Below are 22,120 nucleotides of genomic sequence, written 5' to 3' on the forward strand. Positions count from 1 at the left end.
TCACTTATTAAGCATTCTCGTGATGTGGGTGACATGTGTTTGAAACCATTCACTCGGTCACTCATTCAGTCATAGTGATTTAAAAACAACATGAGAACGTCATCGTTTTTATCAATTCCATTACCATAACATAACAATAGCAACTGTCAAACTGACGAAATAGATTACAAAATAATCATACAATACCTTTTCCGTGACCTGCTCTACTATGTGTAAAAACCAAAATTAAATCGGTAAGCAGGAATAATTCATGACAAATAATGTCCGAAATGTATGCCAAATCCGACTACCGTAGAACATTTACTAGACAGTGACTTTCGTTTCATGCGTTATAATATCTTAAATAAAATATTTCCCAAAACATATAGAGGTATGATTTGTTTTTTGGTTTTAGTTTGCCCAGTGTTTTCATATTCTTTGTTTATCAGCACATTAGAAAATATTTTGATAATTTCTAGAGGACTACGTTTTGCGTCTAGTGGTTTCATTTTCCATTTAGAAAAATACGGAAACGGCCGGGTCGCAGTTTCGTCACGCTCTGATAAAATTTTGGTGTCCGGCATTCATTCGCTCAATAGGGGTTATGAACAGAAAAATACTGGTTCCATCACCTTTATGTCCTGTTTTTTAAGCTATATTTTTACTTTATTCGGGATTGTTGGAATAAGAGTGAGGTTGTGCACGTAAACTGGTTTAAACCCCCACTAAATTTACATTTAACTGATTGTTCCAAGGCGGTACCTTACAATCCTTGATAAACATTACTAGTGTTTTTATATAGTATATATGTACTGTGTTGTTTGTGGAGTTTTGTGCTGTTGTTCCATGTTTCTTGTTTGTGATTTTTTTGTCTTTGGCGTTAACCTTGTGCCATTAAACGGGGTCTATGTTTAAACTTTTGGCTACTGTGCTTAGTTCTGTAGTTTTTCACATAAGTATTGCGAATGTTTGTGTTTGTTTCCTATGTCTTTGGCGTTTACCCTGTGTCATTATACGGCCTTAATATCAAATCCTAAGCACTGAATAATTATAAAGTAAGCGACATTTATGTGTCACAAAAGCATCATGCTAGTTATCTCTACCATTCTCTTGCTTTTGTACAATACTTGTACACAATATATATCTCAAAGCATGTTTAAACGTCTTTTATATAGCATAATTACAATCAGTTTTATTTGCGTCATCTATCTATGCCAATAGCGTGGTTGGATTAAAGGCAATTGTAGCAAAGAAAAAAAAATCGGTCATTTGGTATAACACCTTTCAGAAATACCAGGCACAAGTAGTTGACAGTCACAACTATTCGATATGATTACCGATGTTGCATTGTTCGACTGACGTGGCATCCTTCCTAGGGCCACCACGTCCGTCTGCACCTGGGTAGAGACAGTCGGCGGCTGATATCGACAGAAGGTTGTTCGGAACAGTCGCCGGAAGTTAGAACCAAAAATAGCGTATACGATTATGTTTATAGAAAAACTAGTGTAATAGAGGATCTGAAATGCTGACTGAATCGTAGCAGTTGTAGTCGTTGTCGACGATTGTCCTTTTATAAAATAATTCACAAGAAGCCATAAACGGATAGCATGGCTTGGGAGGTTAAGAGCAAAGAACACTAAAGACACTACAAATAACATTTTTGTTACTTTCGCAATGGGTAATATGTTTTGCTGTAGCATAACGTTACTTTCCTTGGGTATCGTGTTGGAATGTAGATTTCTGATGCGAAGAATTTGGAGCACTTTGTACGAAATGACCGCTAGCAAAATCAATATACATACTGTTGGAATAACGAGAGTTAAAATAGTGTCCGCGTAAACCAACATTTCTGTCAATATTATAAACTCTTTTTTATGTGAGCAGTCCTCATTTACTATCCAGATTGTGCTGTTGTAAATGCATACTGCAATCAAAATCAATGCCACAGTACATACTTTTGCAATGACATCTCGGCACATTCGTCTAGCCATAATTGGGCTTTTTATAAGGAAGAAGTTCTCGACCGTTATGAACACACACAACCACACCGACACACAGCCGCAAACATAGGTCGTAAAAATGATAGCTTGGCACACACCTTTTAGCCGACTTAGTCTTAGGTCAAATACACTTGAAATCCAAGTCATCAGAAGGCTTATCAAGAAGCCATTGTCGCTCATTCCCCTTACTGCTAGATAAATAGAACAATGAGCCCTACGAAGAGGAATACGAAGGAAAGTCAACGTGGACAGCGTGTTGCCAACAAGTCCAAACACACATATAACTGGTATGGTTATTTTTTCAACAACTATCACTCCATTGTAAATGGGGTCTTCATATTGCAATGTTGCTGTAGGTATACTTGTGTTAATTCTTGATCCATTTATATAATCGTTTCTGTTCCCAAAGGCGTCGTACCTCCCATTCAGTTCTGATGTCGAGGAGTCCTGGAGAAAAATAATTTATCAGGTTTAGTACATTCATAAAAGTAAATGATTCAATAAATAATATGTCAGTCAGTAATACGCTATTATTATAATTTGTTTTTGATTAAACTGCAAGTAATCATAACGTCATTGTTTCTTTCATTGCTGTATTCACACAGGACAAGCGGGGTCATTTCCCCAATGGTAAAAGACTTATCATGAGCTCGGTTTTTTACACCTATGTCTAATGTCTCAATTTTTACATGTATTGACTTGTATACGTTTACACACACACACAAAACAAATACAATAATTCAACTTGGGTTCTCGCAGATACTTGTGAGTATTGAATCCCAGAAAAAGTGTCTGAATAAATAGAGGACCTCAAATCAGGGTTTTATTTTGTATTGAATTTATTAAATGAGTTCATTTTAAAGGCGATACCATGACGATTTTTATTTGTTTTTGATAAACGCACATTTGGGATTAAATTTTTACTACATTTCCGTTAAATATCAAGCTGAACCTTTCTTCAATACACATTCACGTGTCGTAGCGCGCAAAGAACATTGGATGTTATAAGTCTGCTTCATCCGCAGAAAAGAAAATAGTATCACGTAAAACATTTTATTTATAAGAAAACACATAAATTATCCTTCAGTTATCAAAGGGTTTTCATAAATTGCACTTAAAAACAACATAAATACATAATTCAATTTATTTAATTCCATCAGAAGAGCAATTTCATAATTGCGTGGCGTCATCAGTAACCACCCAGATGTGTATATGCCATTAGCTAGTTGAAGTTTGAAAAGACTGTCAGTCGGTGTAACTCTCGCTTTCTGTGGTGCGAATTCGCTTTTTAGCTGACGAATTACCACACGAATTTTGTTCATGTTATTTTTAATTTAAAGATAAACTTTGAGTGGCGCTATTTTTTGAGGTGGCTGGCTGAAAGCAATGCAAGGTAATTATCGGTTTGATTTTCTCATGGAATTTTGAAACGCAGCGTTATATATCTATTAGTAATGCTTATACATTCCTACATCACTGCAATAACGGATACATTTGGAACAAATCACGGGCAATAATCAGGCATTTATCTGTTAAAAACGTTCATAAACGAACATCACTTGACTTCATTACATTGGCCGTACAATAGCATTACGACCGATCCACCATGGCTTTTGTAATTGTTACAACTCGGCCATCTATTGGCAAGCTTCGGGTTAGACATCGTAAATAGGGTTCAAGTTATACAAAAAATGTGCTAACGGGTTTCCTGGAGTTTTGAAAGAGGTCTTAGCTGTACTGAAATAATGCTCGAAAAGCAGGAATTTATCCTGAAAATAAATTATTTTTTTAATTGAATTTTTCCGGAGTCACTTTTATCAAAGTCAGCAAATGCTATTTGGTTTTCAATGGTAATCTTAACAAACCAAATATAGGAAATTATGAACACAAAATAAATTAATATGACTGTGAAAATATGTAACTATTGTTTTCGCATAAAAGGATACGTTAGAAAAACAGTTAACATCCTCTTTCCGTTGAGTATGTTGGGCTCAAGAAAATGATCAAAGTATCTTTATTTAAAATATTGATTTGCACTGTAACGTAAAGATAATAATACTGACCATGTACAATTTTGATGTTAATATTTCAATTATTTGTAATAAACGAGCTTTATTCGCACTATACTGCTGTCTTTTTCGTGAATTAGTTGCGTTCTTGTGAATCAACATATTCACGGAAATTAAACTTTCAAATCAATTTTTGTTTGATTAACATTTTGAATCCTATTGCAGGTAGCAACGTTGGATATAGATTAATAACTGTACAGTCATTCATTTAGTTTGGCCGATTTCGTCGGGGGCATTTGATCTAACACTGATATTATTACGGTTATTTATGGCCAGTTGCCTTAGATGTTATAACAACACACAAAATTGTTATCAATGCAATTTATCTTGTTTTTATCTATTGAACAGTCAATTAATCGTCTGCAATTTCCGCCAGTACTTTTTCGTTTTCTTTATGAATTGTGTAAGAAATGCAGATTTCAGCATACCGTGGATTTAATGGAATCTACAGAGGGAAGCCAAGTTATCATACATTTTTTCACAAAGATCCTGTTCATAGGCCATACTCACTTCTTTAAATTTCGATTAGAGAAAGAGAAATGGAATATTACGGAAGGCTTTTTAAGAACATGTTGAGGTATAAATGCAAGGTGTTTACTTGTACATTATTAAAGTGTCATTACAATTAGTCTTTTTCAGAGAATTGATGAGATACTTGGATTTCCTTGTAATCCAGATATAGTCATGTATATCAAGCGAATTGGCTAAGTACATTATGGCACTGCAAGTAATAACACACGAGGTTCTGTCTGTAAGTTTTACAATACAATGCTTTTACGAGCATTAAAGGTACATATATTCACTCCTTATTGTCTGGCAGGTTTTGAAATAAGAGCCAGATGCTTAACACAGAATCATTTTGGTACGGTCTAATGCTGTTTATGCATGCGGTTAATAGACTAAATCAAAACCATGGAGTATCAGTCACTTAAAAGACTCATTTAATATGTAGAATATCAAAAAAATACTAAAGCATAGAGTAATACTCAGCTGCATTGGAAATCTTGCCTGGAACGGATAAAACATTTAGGCATTTATTCAGTAAAATCTTCTCGACACTTACAACATGACTATTTGATTAAGTTAAACTTGATATGACCACTTAGCCAAATGCATTCAACAAAAATGTTGTAGACATATCAAATAAGTTTATGTTTAGTTTTTGTCAACGATGACCAGATTATCTTGCAAGATTCCTCTGGATCGATTCACCCACATCCTATATATTTTCTGTATATATTGATGTATCTTAATATTGCTCTCAAACTATGTCACTCGTGGACAAAATGGGCGGATTTATATCAGTGGTTGATAAATATGCATATGCAACATGCTCAAGAGTCGGGGCTTAAATTATTGAGAGAAACGAAAGTATTCACACCATTTCCATTCTATTCAGTTATACATGACTATACTAACAAATCGTAACAGGTCAAAAGCCTGTCAACGCTTTGAGCGTTTTGATTGCAATTGTAAAAGTGTACAAAATGCATATTGTAATTGTTGTTTAAGGTTTATAGTATGTACTACACAAGTACATGGTTTGATACAACACAGTTGCATAACCATTTGTTATGTGTAAGTACATGTATATGTGACCAGTCACGGGATTTTTGGCCCGAAACCACTTTTTGGGCGAAAATGAGATATGAGTAATTTCTGACTGTACTATTCTTTAGGATAAAAATACTGAAAAGAAAATTCAAAAATTCCTATTTTTAACGAAATTATGACAAAAACTAGAAGGGCACTTGGTTAAGAAACAGCTGGAAATTCGGTAAAGTTCAAGAATTTATTGAAACATTTGTATTCACAGATGCAATAAATATTCATCACTACAATATAAACATTTCCCACATTATAACGACAACAATATATTTTCAAAACCATTCTAAATTATTATTGAGAAAATAAATGAAAATTAATTGGTTACCATGGCAACCTTTATTGAAAAAGGCGTTTTGGGGTTAAATTTTCATTTAAATATACAATAAATGCCATATGAAGCATTCAATAATAATTGATCTGTTAATTGATATCCTCAAACCTTACTGTAAATGGTGTATGTATTTGACATAAAAAAATCCGAATAAATAAAAACTGTTCGCCAAGTACCGTAGTTTATTGGCAATTTTTCACAATAAATTGACATTAGGTTGGAACTTGCACCTAATACAAACCAATGTATATCTAGAAGTTAAAGTATGTTACCCCTGTAATTTACTATAATTTATCTTATTTGAATGGTATTTAAGAGTTTGTTTTTTATCCTGGTTACCATGGCAACAGGCCACAAACATGATTATAATCACACCAACTTTACCAATTTACCTCAAATGTGAAACATAACAATCCTACACAATTTACACCATTATAAAATTAGATCAGTTAATAAATGGGCACATTTACATTTTACAAAAATGAAAACAATTTATGTAACATACTAACTACTTAGCATGTACACGTCATTATGTAGTTTCAAGAGGTATGCAATTGGTCACATTAGTACATGACAAATTATATTTTCGATGCTTACTCATAGGTAAAAGTTAAAGCTGAACATTTTTATAGGGTTCAGGAAGGTTTTAAAAATAAAGATATTGAAGAAAAACTGAAAGGTTGCTAAGGTACATTTTATCAGGCTGTGAAGTAACTAATATTGACAAACAATACTATAAATGTCTTCAATTCAAGCATTTATAGGCTTCAACTGCCAGATTGTTTTAAGTTTGTATTAATAATAAACATATAGTGGTCTACATTATGGCAGAGGGGCTCTACCAACAAAAGACAGGGTGTAGCACCCTTCTATCAATCATTTGCTAAAACCACAGTTTTTCACTCAAAATCACTGGTAGCTTCATTTCACATGAACATGTTCCTATTGAATTAATAACTGTCAATAAAATATTGATGCACGTTTTCATCAGCTCAGTAACGGGCTCATTTTTAAATCTTATATTTAGTTTATAAAGATCACATATCAGTATATTAGTGTTTTCACTTATTTAAAGGATCAGAGCCTTTTTGCATTAAGTCCTTTTAGTTGGATGCGTTCAGGGTACTCTCCAAGGAAAAGCCATTTTTGTGGGCTTGTCAATTTTAACTTCAATCTCACTGTCCTTGGCATGCTCTCTCATGAATGCACTCACTGGGTTGTTAGCTGAAGTTCTGCAAAATAATGTTCATATATGTACATTACTTAGTGTTTGGAATAAATTATGCAAATTAACTTGAACATCAAAACTCACATCTGAATAAAATGGACAAAATATCTAAAATTGTTTTTGACTTATTTCATAGATATACATACACAGGCAGTGATACAGTCTATAATACTTTTGTTATACCTGAAGTGATGATATTTCCTCAAGTTTGGAATGGACTTCAGGGGTCACTTGGTGTACTCCAACCAGTCAAAGAATATAACCAGTTTGCCAAGGTCATCAATCCACAAAGTGCTGCCTCCATTTGGTCTGAATAAATAAACATGTTGTTTATATTATGATATAATACCTATTGTTTTAACACAAGCTTTCTTTTACATAATAAGGTATTATAACCAACTTCAGTGTTTAAAAAAAGTACCAAATGTCAATATTTATATACACAAAATCCTTTAATTTGGCTTTAAATCAACATTTAAAGCACCAAAATTTAAAACAAAACAAAAACAACAACATTCTTACAACTTACCTTCCACAGACCAAATCTCACACATGACTGAACTTTATGTCACCTGCTTCCATTTAAGTAAATGCTGTGTCTCTCCCTTCAGAATACATCAGACCCTTAAACATAGAATTAAATACAATTTATTGAACTGATTGCCTTCAATCCATGACATTTAGAGAATAAAGAGAACAGATTTAAGCCCAACTATTTTTATAAGACTAATGCATATTTTGAGATTTCTGATTACTTGTATTGAAAAAATAATAAATGTTACATTGTTATGTTATTCTAATGTTCTCATGTGTCAATATGCAGTGCATAAGTGATGTATTTCAACACTGCTTATGTCAATCATACCCAATGACTGCATTGTTTTTATTCCACCAAACACAGTTGTCAATGTGCAGGTATGCAGAGTCTTCTCTATATGGATGATGTTGAAAATGAGGTACCACACCATTGGCCACATAACAGCTAAACCCTTATCACTGAGATATCTGTGAACCTGAAAACACACACTTTGAAATAGAGAAGATGTATATATATTTACACTTTCATTTTATGTTTAAGTAAGAACTTTGAATAAAGGTAATATAAAATATTTAAACAAGAGCGCCGCAGAGCAAATGTGAGCGCTTCTCTGTTTTTTCAGTGAATTTACAAAATATAAAGGTTTTCCATTTCTCCTATAATAATTTAGTCAAATGGCAAAACTGTATTAACCACTCATTTAATAAATAAAATTAACCATATGATTTACAGAACACTTCCAAGCAGGGCACTCCTGCTGTGCCTAGTATAGGTAGAAGACCTGCTCGGCATAGTCAAAGCTGTAATGGATTGTTGTTCTATGTACAGCAGGTGCTTGACCTAAAATTCACATTTGATCATAATGTTCTAAAAATATATATTTACAGAAATACAAATCTTTAACTGTTTATAGTTGGGGTGATGCCCCGGCAGATCAACATGTACACAATATTGCATGCCAAAGAAATTTCCTGTTAGTCTGAATGTCATGCATACTCAAAAAGCAGCTTGCAGCTACAGTCATTAATATTGGTCCTGGCTTTTAGAGTATTGTGCTCTTATTCTATATAAACATTTCCCCCATCTGCATTAGTCTTCATTATTTTCATAATCATCATGATCAACTTCATCAAAACAGAAATTTATTTCAAAGTACCTGAACCTCATGAGATTGTATGTTATGCACATACATCAACATTGCAAAAAAAAAGTTCATCTACAACTTTAAATTCATCAACATAGCTAAAAATACAGTTAAACTGCAACTCAAAATTAATTCGTAAAATCCATCAATAATTGTATTGATAGTTGGCCGCGGTAAGATGATGAAAAATTGATTATGTCCTTTTTCAGTCATCATAAGTATGCAAAAAGAGAATATCTGCTGGATTTTGATCTGTTGATATTTTCAATGTCAGACTGTCAAATTTCACTTCCGCTTTCTTTTCCTGCGATCAATTTCCATTGATTTGACCGAATTTAGAATATATTGCATAACATTAAAGATATACACATTTGTGAAATTATATGCTTAAACAATGAAACTAATTCTACTTACCAACATATTCCTAATTTGATGTAAATGCCTTTGGTTCAGCTTGATCTACATCCTCAAATTTGGGTCAAAAAATAGCTCATGACAACTACGGGAGATAACACCAAAAGTAATAAACAATACGAAAGAAAGTGGTTAAAAAACACTATTTCTATGAACATTACATTGTAAAGAATATATTTGACTGAACAATCTAGGGTGACAAATTGTTTAATGGTTGTTTTTACGATAAAAACTTCATTACTTTCTTATTTTTTACGCTTTAACTTTGCGCACGTTTTTCTCGAAATCGAGGCTATCGGTTTCGGGCCAAAAGTCTCATGACGCGTCACATATACTAACAATCTTAATCAAAATATGTCATGAAGAGCTGATTAAGGCTATTTTGAGCAAAAGAAATATACTAATCATTATAAATGAATTAAAATTACCAAAACATCTGATTATAGGATAACATGAAATGATATCTTTCGCCAAATAAGCTTTTAATTGCATCTTCAATAAGATCATTTTCCCGTGTTTTAACGAGTTAAACGGGGGGTAAATTTCCGGGAAATAAACCTGTCCAATTCAGATGATCTAGATTCATTTTTAAATGCTGGTATCTAGTTGCCCGGCCGCGGCAAAATTGTAAACACCGATCTAACCCTAACTCGTGTGTTTATTTAGATTCAATACGCGGTCAGTTTGAAACCAGTTTGCCTATATTGCATTTTAATATTGCGTTTTGTAACATGTCGATATTAAAGTAATTGCGTATTCTATGATTAAAATTGCGCTGAAAAATATTGCTGAATCGCACTATATTTACAGCATTACATACTATGAATACACGTTACAGCGCCACTTTTAGCAAGCTATTCAATAAACTGAACACAGCTCCGTAGAGTAGATATTGTAGCAGAATGTTGATGTAAATAAGTTCAATAAACACTGCAGTTCTAATAGCGCAAGGGTTGACACGCCCGTGTGTGCATTAAATCGTCAAATGTTAAGAATGTCATGTCGATCTAAATAAGGTACATTCGTATTTACGATTAAAAAGCTATGCAGTCCTAGCGGCACACATCCTTACCAGATTTACTATCGCGGTATTTGCGTAAGTGAGAGAGTTAGTGAGCAAGTGAGTGAGTGAGTTAGTGAGTGAGTGAGTAAGTTAGTACGCGAGCGATTGAGTGAGCGATTGAGTGAGCGATTGAGTGAGCGATTGAGTGAGTGAGTGAGTGAGTGAGTGAGTGAGTGAGTGAGTGAGTGAGTGAGTGAGTGAGTGAGTGAGTGAGTGAGTGAGTGAGTGAGTGAGTGAGTGAGTGAGTGAGTGAGTGAGTGAGTGAGTGAGTGAGTGAGTGAGTGAGTGAGTGAGTGAGTGAGTGAGTGAGTGAGTGAGTGAGTGAGTGAGTGAGTGAGTGAGTGAGTGAGTGAGTGAGTGAGTGAGTGAGTGAGTGAGTGAGTGAGTGAGTGAGTGAGTGAGTGAGTGAGTGAGTGAGTGAGTGAGTGAGTGAGTGAGGAAATAAGTTTGCAAGCGGCTAATGCGATAAGTGGGTACTTAAATAAAGGTTATATTAAATTGACTTGTGTATATCACATACTGATATTTTCAATATCAACATATAAGAAATCTTACACCGGCTATCAATTGTGTCACCTAAATATCAACGATATAATTAGTATAAAATCCTGATGAAAAACAATTAATTGTTTTGTCACAGAGCATTAGTTGCAGCAATTGATCCGTACCGCGCGAGTTATTTGCATTATTACTTACATTTGTTTTCTTATCATTTTATATCATAATTCAATTCAATAATATTTCAAAAATCAATAGTGAAAATTCATATTGAGTTCTCTAAAATTGCGTAAACAGTGAATTTCAAGGTAATACAAGCATTGCACTTGTCAAATGTTTAATTCAACAACAAAAGTATGTTATTATAACATATATAATATCTTTGGACAAGACAGGCATAATGAACGTATTACTATTATAACTAGCTTATAATTTTAGTTATTTTATTCTTTCAAGGACTGATTATGAAACATATAGTTTGCGGATTCCTTTTAGCATTTTTTAAACTGATGATTGAAACTGATAATTGCAGCGGAAAAGAATTTGGGAATAATTCTATGGACTATGCCATTGAGCAACAAGTAAATGATACCATACAACAATCCTTTAAAGAAATAAAACTACTAGTATATACATAATATTTATGGCAGAAGGCCCAAAATATGTTTGACATGATGGAATGAACCAATGTCTCACAATTGACATGTTTTAAGCTATTATTTCTAATAGACTTCTAAGATTGATGATTTAAAAGCATCGCGTTTGCTTGATTTGTGCTTATTTTGAACAATAAATACATCATTGCCTAAATGACCGAGCGCAAGTATAAGACTTCGGTCATATACAATTTACAAGATAACGTTGAATTGTGTAGTATCCCTCATCTTTCCGTTTCGCCTCACAAATTAGGAAGTTTATGCCATGTTTAGTAATAATATTACGTTTCAAATTATTTGACTTTAATCGACGAAAATTTAGCTTTGAAGAAGAGAAATGTATCGTAAAGACATTTATACCCCTTAATGCACATTAATTATCACTCAACAGATTTTCGTAATACTTATTTTTATCATTTAATTACAATCATTTGTATTATGATTAAGTAAAAAAAGAACACACACTGAAATTATTGTGTTTGTTTAATAAAATAATAAACAGAATAATTACCATAACTTTGGTTATCCAAACAAATAACCGTTCATATCATCACCATCCTATGATGGGGCTTCTACAGCTATCGCACAGATTGTTAGATGTTATCTAAATGTAATTGTTGTGGAGGTATTGGAAAAGGCAGGCACTGAACAAACAGATCGAATCTCGTATGAGACAGAAACAATCCAATAAGGAGATGAACATTTATATGTGAAAAGAACAAATGGACGTGGAATAAGCGTCAAACAAACAATGGTCTGGCGCAAAGTATTGATAAATAGAGCGCGATTTTTTTCAAATTGATAAATGATCATTTCAATTTATTCACATAGAGTGGGTAAAGCACCATTACGTTTGTGTGAAGAAAGAAATAAAGGTGAGAAAGGTATTTATTTATTGGTGCCTTTCAAAGTGTAACGCAAATATAGCAGGCAGATGTATGATACAATACAAGGAAATTGTTACATTTCAAATAAACATTTCGATAAATACAATCATAAGAAATTAAAATTGTCCGTGTCCACTTATGTCTAAAGAATAGGCTATGACTTCATTTTGATATATTGTTTGTTCAATAATGGCAATTACATGTAAAAAAAATTGTATCTATAAATTACTCTTGTGTTTCAACAATACTTAATATATCTATAAACGACTTGTTTTGATTCGTGCTTACATTTCCCAGAGGAAGTTTTCAGGACCGGTATATTGGCCCTTTTCTTCCTCCACATAACATGACATATATGTCTTTTTCAGGATATCCTAAATGCTTTTCTGGTACGCCCATCGTGCAACCTAAGGGAAAGGTTACGATAAACCATATTGCGAAGAAAATGTCATAGAAGATTGGGCTAACTGTGCGACATGTTGACCATTTCTGTTGCTTCATGGTGTAGCAAACCAAACGTGTTTTCAATGTGCATACAACTATTCGACCAATCAAATAAATACTAATATTGCCATTTAATGTAGGCAGTTCCATACAAATTTCAACACAATGAAATAGTTTATTGTACTTAGTACAAGTCAGATATACCTATTCGTATTTTCGACAATGGAAAACAAAACTTTTTATTTTTATGTTAATACACATATTGCCAGCAATGTTCCTAAGAAAACAAATAGAAAAATCCCAGACGATACACGTTATTTAGATATTTCTTCAATACAAATGCTCAGAAAGTATGATAGGAATAATGATGACATTGTTGTCTATGCATTTCCCCAAAAGTTAATGATACAATGAACCTTGAATCATGTTTCGTTTTCAGAGCCTTCCATGCTTGACGTTGTATGTTTATTTATGATTTATATGTCTGCTGTTTGTATAATTCGCCAGATAGGAACTGAAACAGTACTTAACGTTGAAATCCATCTTTTCGGTGCAAATGGAAACTCCGACCCGAGAGTTCGTGCGAAAGCTATTCTGGGTGCATATTTGGCGTGCCTAATAATCGAAAATTTCCTATCCGTATCGTCGGCACATTCACAGATACTTGCATAACTTTAATTTGTTTATGCAATCAAAGTTGAGGTAAAAACACATCGTTTAATAATTTCACTGAAATTTGAATTCACAGTTGACTCAAACTGCTATGTATTTGCCTTTGCTCTTCGTCACAATTGAAATTGCAAAAAAATACATTTAATTATTTTCCATTTCAAGGTGAGGGAATGTGTTAATGTTTGCAAACTAGTTTCAATGTTGTCCTGGTGTAAGACCTTGATCGACACAGACCTTACTTTGATGAAGCGTCAGAATTCAATTTAGCAAATGTCTTATGAGCTTTTAGACATGTTTTCTTTTTCAATTTCTAAAGAGGTTAAAGTAACAGTGTCACCATTTAAAAGTAAAAACACGAGACTCCCTTCAACTGTATTATCTTAGAGTATTTCGATGATGAATCCGTCTAATAATACATTATTCAATTGCTGAATACGTATTGTTTTCCCATACGGATGATAATTTCCGTTTTTTATGCGTCGTTACAAACGTGCATCGAGATCCAAGTGCATCTGTACTTGTACAGTAAGCCACACGTAACACTTTTCGTAAAATGACTGCTTCACAATTTCTCTAATTTTGGAATTTCTTGTAAAAAAAAGGATGACAGTTTTCAGAGAGTTTTTGGTAACTTTGAAAAAAAATTGTTAGTTCACAATAAAAAATGTAAATACAATTTACAGAACACTCCTGTCATAATACCTTTTTGGTAACACGTTATTTCAGCGTTTCCTAAATCTGTACAGTAAACAAGCAATGGTATTTTCCCCAACAAGCTTATCCAAAACTGTGACAGTGTATTTATGTATACTCAATTTTAGTATATGTATATTTGAAACAGAAGTATCTCGTTTAGACTGATATATATGTATTTGTTAAATTTGAGACAAACAATCAGTTGATTTAGTTTTCCATTTCTAATGTACATCGGTGTATCTTTTTTCCCACATCTATTAAATTGGACAATGCAGTAAAGACGTCGATGTGCGTTTATGATTTGTCGCAGTTGCCACAGTACTGTGTCTAAGTGGTATTATAAAGCGACCTCGCATAATGCGCAGACGGAACGCCAGACTTTTCTCTTGGAATTGAGAAGTTTTACACGCATTACGGTCGTTTATAAACATCATCAAAACTCATAACAACTTCTTTGCCTAAAGTCAAACTTGACGCAAATCACTGAAGGATCGTCATGGGAGAACTTGAGGCGCACGCTACGGATTAATTATTAAAGAACTGACTGGATCGTCTGAAAAAAATAAACATTTTCCAAATGAAGTTAGTTAACGTTTTCTATGTTTTCTACGCGTGGTGCGTTTATTTTGGCATATAATGACCATGCCCTATCAAATAGTACCTACCCAGGCACTTCGGCAGTGTCTCAAAGAGTGCACAATTTGGACTTTGTGAACACAATGTGACAGACCAGTTGTATAGTGATAAGATACATATAATACCAGGGCATAGCCAGAAGTTCGTGGAAAAGCTTGATAAAATGAAAACAAGATGCAGCATATCTTTAAAACTTTCATACAATATTAATCAGGTAATTTAAAATTAGGAATGCGATTTTCATCGTATAACACGTTATTACGACAACGTAGTGATCACTATGGAAACAGGTGGTCATGCATTCCTCCACAGTTGCTAAAATAACCCATGACAATATCTTGTTTTGTTGACCACTCACATTGAAACCAATAAAACGGCGCGAAAGTTTGCACATTTGACGTGAGGTCAATAACGTGTGATGACGTGAAGTTTTAAGTCAGTTTGTTTGTTTGTTTATTTCAAAGGAAGCATTTTAGACTGAACGGTATGGTTAAATTTTGTTTAAAATGACGCCAAAAGACAGATTGAAAAAACGGGCAGTGATACAGTTCTGTGTGAACCTAGGAAAAATTCCACCGCAAACACTTATACTGATGAATGAAGCATTGAGTGAAACTCCAGTGAAGCGAATGCTCGTGTACAAGTGGCGCTTTCAATATTAATCTTGCAGAAGGAATGACGATTACACACTACAGAAAGTCTTAAACGATGAACAGGACGTTGTCGGCTTTTGTTACGAAAGAAGAGCGTTTCCATGCTCTCTAACATTCCGGTCGACTCGATGTGGACCATAAACATAACAATGCTGTTAGCTTCGTGTCCACAAACAGAGATATGTCCTCCGTCACGATAGCCAGGAGTTTTGCTGCCGTTGTCTCACTTTCGATTTACGAGAGGTTGAACTCGTTACCAACGATTGGTATCTGTGTTTTTGTTGTCGCCAGGTTTAAGAATATCCTGTTAGTAATAATAACACAATCATAAACATGCTTCTAATGGCATTTTACTGTAAAAATCGTTTCCGGCAGATTATCAAGGCACGTGAGGGCCATATGGCATAGTAGCCCGAGTAAGACGGGCACCTGCACCATAACGTCATCTTCACGAAATTAAGAATTGCCGACTTATACCAGGTATGCAAACATTTATAAACGAAACTATTAAAAGGAAACTGAACGGAACTATCGGTGCATGGAAAGTGAAATGAGTATTACCATAAGTGGCACCTTCCGTGTTTCGGTAAAGAGTACTCCCTCGAACGGTACCGGATGTTTGTATTCGGTGGAGGATAAAAAGCAGTGAGACAAGGAAATATTTTGTGGAAAAAGTTTTTTTTATCCGCTGAGAAATTTATATTAGTCCAGCAAATTGGCTAGGGTCATTCAAGCCGAGATTCTTATGAAAATGGTCCTAGGCAGATCGACCCTAGCCGTGCTCAAATATCGAAATAAATGTCAAAAATCAGCCGAGGATAAAAGCGGAAAGATTAATTAAACAAATATTAAATTTAAATGTATGATCTTCAATAATTCATATTATGACAAGTTAAAGTTTCATTATTTTTTCTTTTTACATCAAAGAGAATAAAACAGATATACTTTTTAGAAGTTAATATCTTCTATTTGTGTAACAAATCCTTATGTTGTCCACAGGTACATGGGCTCATTATTTTCATTGTTTTTAAATGCAAAATTTAAGCATTGATTCAGTATTGTGAGTATTGTGTGTAAACGAAGTTTAATGATATAAAATTTGCTTTGTGTCCTGCTTGATTTCGATTTCGAGCCCAGAAAGAAGAGATCTAATTCATTTTGGCAGATGATATCTTTAACCTTCAAGTCCCTTTAATTTATTTATTATGCACCTATCGTGTAATATCTCAAAATAATTAATATTTTTTTTGATATATGGGAAGTTGGCGTGTAAGCTGTTATTTAAAGATCAAAGGTATCTAACAGATCGAGTTATGATATATGAAATAAATAATTGTATAACCATCTAACTATCTCAATAAAACGATTCCCATACATCTTTCCTTTCTCTTTGCTTTTCTTTGATGTATTCTTCCTTGGTACATGGCAGTCAGTATTCAGATATCCCTCAATCAAAGAGCCTTTTGAATCCGGTATATTAAAAGAATAAATGTCTATTGAAATAGGCACATATCGAATGTGGGGTCGGTTGGAAATGCTATTATCAAGCTTAAGCTAAAGGTGTTGTACAATTAACTCATTTTTAACTAATTTGTTTGTTGGTTATGCCTCTTATCCTTTCTGGTGATTTTCATAAAAGTCCTTTTCCAACATCACCACTGTCAACCACCTTTTCTGAAGCCTCTACTGCGATCGTTGGTAGCTTAAGTTAAGTACATTACAATATGCAGAGTTTTACTGCAAAAAGACACTTTGTATACTGACCTTCATAACTTTGGAAAACTTTTACTAGTTCTACGTCGGTATCGAAGCACTCTCATCCACAACGGCACCATCTTCGAATCGATATTGACAAGGCAAATCTTCTGAACAACTTTTTTTCAAACACAGATCTTTTAAGCTGCACCTAACATACCTTTTCCTATTATCTCTGGTGAACCATTTCTGAAGGATTTTGATATTTCCCATCAAGGTGTTTTTGATGTTAAAAAAGATTCCGAAACCAGGCAAGGCAACAGGATAGGACTGTGTTACAAGCTTTGGTCTAAGGGAGTTAGCAACTGTTATTTCACATCCCCTTCGAGAGCTTTTTTAATTACTCTCTTTGTGCTGGTACAGTACCTAACCAGTGGAAACTGCACATGTAAGCGTGTTTTTAGGAATGCAGGTGTCGTTAATTTACGTCCAATATCCATGTTGAGTGTTATAAGTAAGGTACTAAATAGAATAAATACACGTTCACTTCTTCCACCCTAACGATTTCATAACCCCATTCCAGTCAGGCTAAGATACACAGGAATCCACTGTTGATCATCTTATAAATATCTTGCCCTCTTTCTGTCTTGCTCTAAATGAAGGACAAGAAGTAAGGGCAGTATTCTGTGACACCCGAAAGCCTTTGATTGCGTGTGGCATGAAGGTCTTCTTTTCATGCTTCGTGAAAGTGGTATTTCCGGTTCCCTATTATTATGGCATACTGACTATCTTAGTGAAAGAAAACAGCCTGTTTTCTTGTCTTGTAATATGTCAGATACGTTTTCAGTATCTGCCGGACTTCCACAAGGTTTGCATCACGGACCCTTACCCTATCCTGACCATAAAAATGATATCGTCATGGAAATAAAATCACCCCTACGTCTTTTTGCAGATAATACTACCACTGTCGATGACCCTTTGCCTGCTGCTTAGCAACTAAATGATGACATGAAAAAGATCCATATGTGGGCAGAAAGGTGTCATTCAATCCAGCCAAAACCTCTCATATCCAATTCACATACGTATTCTCTATCGTATATTATTGTTTAAAAAAATAAAAGCTCATACAAGACTATATTAACTTGCATTTCTATAAATGTTAACTGTTTCCTGAAAACTGAACGTTCAATTTCGTTTTTAACATATGCCCGTTGACACACAAAAATGACATTGTTGCCGAATAAAATACTTCAGAACGCAAATTAAGCGCAACAAACATAAGAAGAAATTAGGTCAACAAATACCCTCCAAATATAAGGGATGTTCACGAGTGTTTGAGAATCATTTACATTCACACAGGGCAGCTCTAAACAATTTCGATAGGGTTTACATCGCCGTGATATTCTATAGTTTCAAACAATACCTGCATCTTCTTTTATGCTTTTCAATGAATTATGAGTTTTTTCATCTTTCAGAACTTTTAAATCAATTGTAGTTACTTCCCCTTGATCAAAACAGAACAGTTCCCTTTGAACAAGAAAATGTTGGCAAAAAGTATTTCAAATTTTAAAGAAATATTACATAAGTTTAAATAAAGATATATTTAGAAATTAACAACTCATCGTTTGTTAGAAAAAAGGTAATCCCATTTTTCAAACGTGTTCTTGCTCTTGAAGCTGAATGTTCGAACATTTGCTTTCATACCAAACAAATTAGAGACAAAAACAACTGTTCAAATATGAATAAAAAGTTATATCATCGTTCAAATGAATTTGGAACTGTTATACGTAATACGAACTTCCCGTAAAATTCACACAACAATTTATAGATTAGCTGATATTCTTTTACCCGACCCACGCCTCAAAAGTTGTCAACAAACTAGCGAAGTCCCATTCATTACCTGGAAAATGACCTGTCTTCAAGCGAAACAGACTGGTCGTTGACAGTAAGATGACTGAATATTCATGTATAATGAAACATACTCTAAACTAAGGAAAATGTTTTATAACCTATGATTAACGAATTGGTTTGCTTACTCGTTCGACACCTTGCATATTTTCATTCAATAAATGGCTGCTTGTAATGTGGTTATGTATCGATGCCCCGCTTTAATAAAAAGTGTTTCGCTATTTTTTCGAACATAGATGCACTCATAATATTTAATTGTTAACTGTTAATAACATCGTTGCAATAAAATACGAGCGAATAATAAACTATAAACAAAACAATATCTGAGAACATTTTCTCAACAAGCTGGAAATATAAATTGAAAGCTACGTTATTAGCTATAATATTGCGTGAGGGGCGTCCCACGGGTAGCAGCGTAAATAACACCATTTTCAAAAAAGGGGGTAATTAAGAAAATAAATTAAAAAAACTATACAACTTGGAAAATAAACATAAAAGAAACAGAGAATTCGTTTATTTCTGCGTAAGATCGTATTTTATTTTACTCGTGATCATAGAAAAACAATTTTTCAATCGTGAATATGTTTTTCTATGACACTTGTGACACACGGAACTAAACAAATATTCTGTATATAACTTTGAAAAGTTTTTGCATCAGGTACTATTATTCCTGGGTCTGCAGATAGAGTCGGGATCCCTAATTTTAGAAGAACTTGGGGTTTAACTATTAGTTTTTATTTTTTATTTTAAATTAAACACATAGTTAATATGTACTGTGTTGTTTGTGGAGTTTTGTGTTTGTTTCATGTTTCTGGTTTGTTTTTGTGTGTTTTTGTTTTTTCTTGATCTATGTCTTTGGCGTTGACCCTGTGCCATTTAACAGGGTTTCGACTTTCGACTTCTGTGCTTGTTTCTATATTTTTAAATATAAATATTGATATTTAATTCTGTTTGACCCCCTGGAATGGTTTAGGACAAATGATGATTCATAATGACAAATTATATAAAACGTTAAATCTACTTTTTGCGGGCGTCGTCGGATAACTGTATTTGAGTGACTCTATCGTATATTTGAGGAGTTGGCACTATTGGTACAGCTGGACACAGTCTTTTCCAGGCGACGTTCCTATCTGGTGGCTTAGAACTTAAGTACTGGACTAGTCCATACAGTTGTTTTCTATGTTATTATTGTTCTTGTTCCTGTGTTTAACTAACAATTAGATAGATAAGCAATTTATGTGTAAATAAATGTATACATGTATAGTTTACTTTGTTTATGTTGATTATATTGGTGTTTGAAGCAACTATGTTCATGTTTTGGTTGTGTATACCTTATATTTTTAACGCTTTTCGTTTCCATTGTTTAGTATTTGTTAGTTTAAATTTCCTTAATTATATATAATGGATGTTGTATTTTGTTCATTATGTTAAGACAAAGGTTTTGTGGTAAATGTGTAAACATAAAATGTAAACCTATTGTAATAAATAGAAACATCAAAATTATGCTTTCTTGCAAATGTTATCAGATGTATTCGACGAATGTTTTACCAGCATAATCGGTCAAGTCAACCGTAGCGATAATCGGCTTTAGTTGATTTATCTTCGTCAATTGTTCATACGCTAGTCCTATTATACGCATTGAGCTAGTGAATGTACTTTTGTATTGATAGATTTAAAAAAAATCTTATTATTAACCAGAATGTATATGGTTTTGATATTTAGTTTTAGGCAATATCTTTATGTGATTCATCCATTTTGTTTGTTCACGTCCAGGAGTTTAGCTCACGTCCTGGTGTCTTTATAGACACATACAGCAAATACATGCTAAAACAAGTCACAAACATTGAAGGCAGCGACCTTGTATTGTAACAATAAATATGTATTTTAAATTAAGAATTTTATTTTATGGGAACTAGATTAATGAAATTAAATTATGTACCCCTGATGATGTCAACATTTATTTTGATACATGAAATGTATACACATGCCAGTTTTTATATGACGTACTCTGATTGATAAGCCCGCAAGGCATTTTTAGTAAAAAAATAATAATTCTGTTTATTCTTTACTTATATGCCTGTTTAAGATTATATGTCATGCAGCAGGTCATAATTTCTTTAAAGAAGAATTTTATAGAAAAATAACAAAAGAACTCGAAAGAGTAAGATCAATGCATTTGATTTGTTATGTATATTAGCGTATATGGGTCATGATTAAACGAAAAACATTATTAAGTTATATCTTGTTTTCATTTAAGCAATCCAAAGACCGGGTGTTGTTTATGTGGTTTAAAAATTCAATATTATGAAAAAAAACTATGTAGTCTGGATATGTCAATTTATCTACGGAGTTATCTCTTGTAAAATGCCACAAATATTGATGAGCCAATGGAAAGCGAACACATTATGATCTACAATACTGACAAGTGGCCTTGTAATTGTTCTGCACGCGTTTAATGCTCTCGGTGTCACCATGTAAAACATATACTAGTGGTTCGGTAAGACAGGTATTTGTTTATTTTTTCTGTTTCAATGATCTCCCATTCCAAGGAAACCTTTATTATTACTAATGGATAAATAATGAGACGCAATATACTGATAAACAATAGTCAAAGACATCAAACGGGCTTTAAAACCAGTTTTAATACATTGTATAAGCGTCAAATGCATATTCTAATTAATTGAAGTAATGTTACAGATACTATCGATACTACGGAAAATTGTGATCAATTGATGCTGTTGAATTATTGATCATCGTGAGGTTTTACAGTCGTATAAAATTAAGAAGCTTTGGTCACATTACACGGCGAATACACAAAACGATTAACACGGCAATTGAAAATCAAATGGTTTATTAAAAACTTACACATAATATCAATTTATTTTTTGCCAAACTTAGTGATCAACCGACATATTTACAACAGCATATATATTATCTAAAATGTGTTATATGCAATATTAATAACAACATTGTATGTCATACAATTATATAAATGGTGTAT

General features: G+C 33.5%; 1 long non-coding RNA gene across 3 annotated transcripts; it reads right to left on the bottom strand.

Moving 5' to 3' along the window:
• Window positions 1-5,826: 5,826 nt before the first annotated feature.
• LOC128220234 (uncharacterized) lies at window positions 5,827-9,476 on the bottom strand. 3 transcript variants are annotated; one of them, XR_008258733.1, is made up of 6 exons: window positions 9,312-9,476; window positions 8,484-8,593; window positions 8,081-8,228; window positions 7,745-7,839; window positions 7,399-7,524; window positions 5,827-7,219 (listed from the first exon to the last, which is right to left on the bottom strand). It is a non-coding gene; the product is annotated as an uncharacterized LOC128220234 (long non-coding RNA). The 3 variants fall into 3 exon arrangements; XR_008258732.1 differs by having other exon boundaries at window positions 8,472-8,593; XR_008258734.1 differs by lacking the exon at window positions 8,484-8,593 and having other exon boundaries at window positions 9,312-9,464.
• Between the last annotated feature and the right edge of the window lie 12,644 nt (window positions 9,477-22,120).

The sequence above is a fragment of the Mya arenaria genome, chromosome 15 (genome assembly GCF_026914265.1).
Source record: "Mya arenaria isolate MELC-2E11 chromosome 15, ASM2691426v1".
Classification (NCBI taxonomy): Eukaryota; Metazoa; Mollusca; class Bivalvia; order Myida; family Myidae; genus Mya; species Mya arenaria.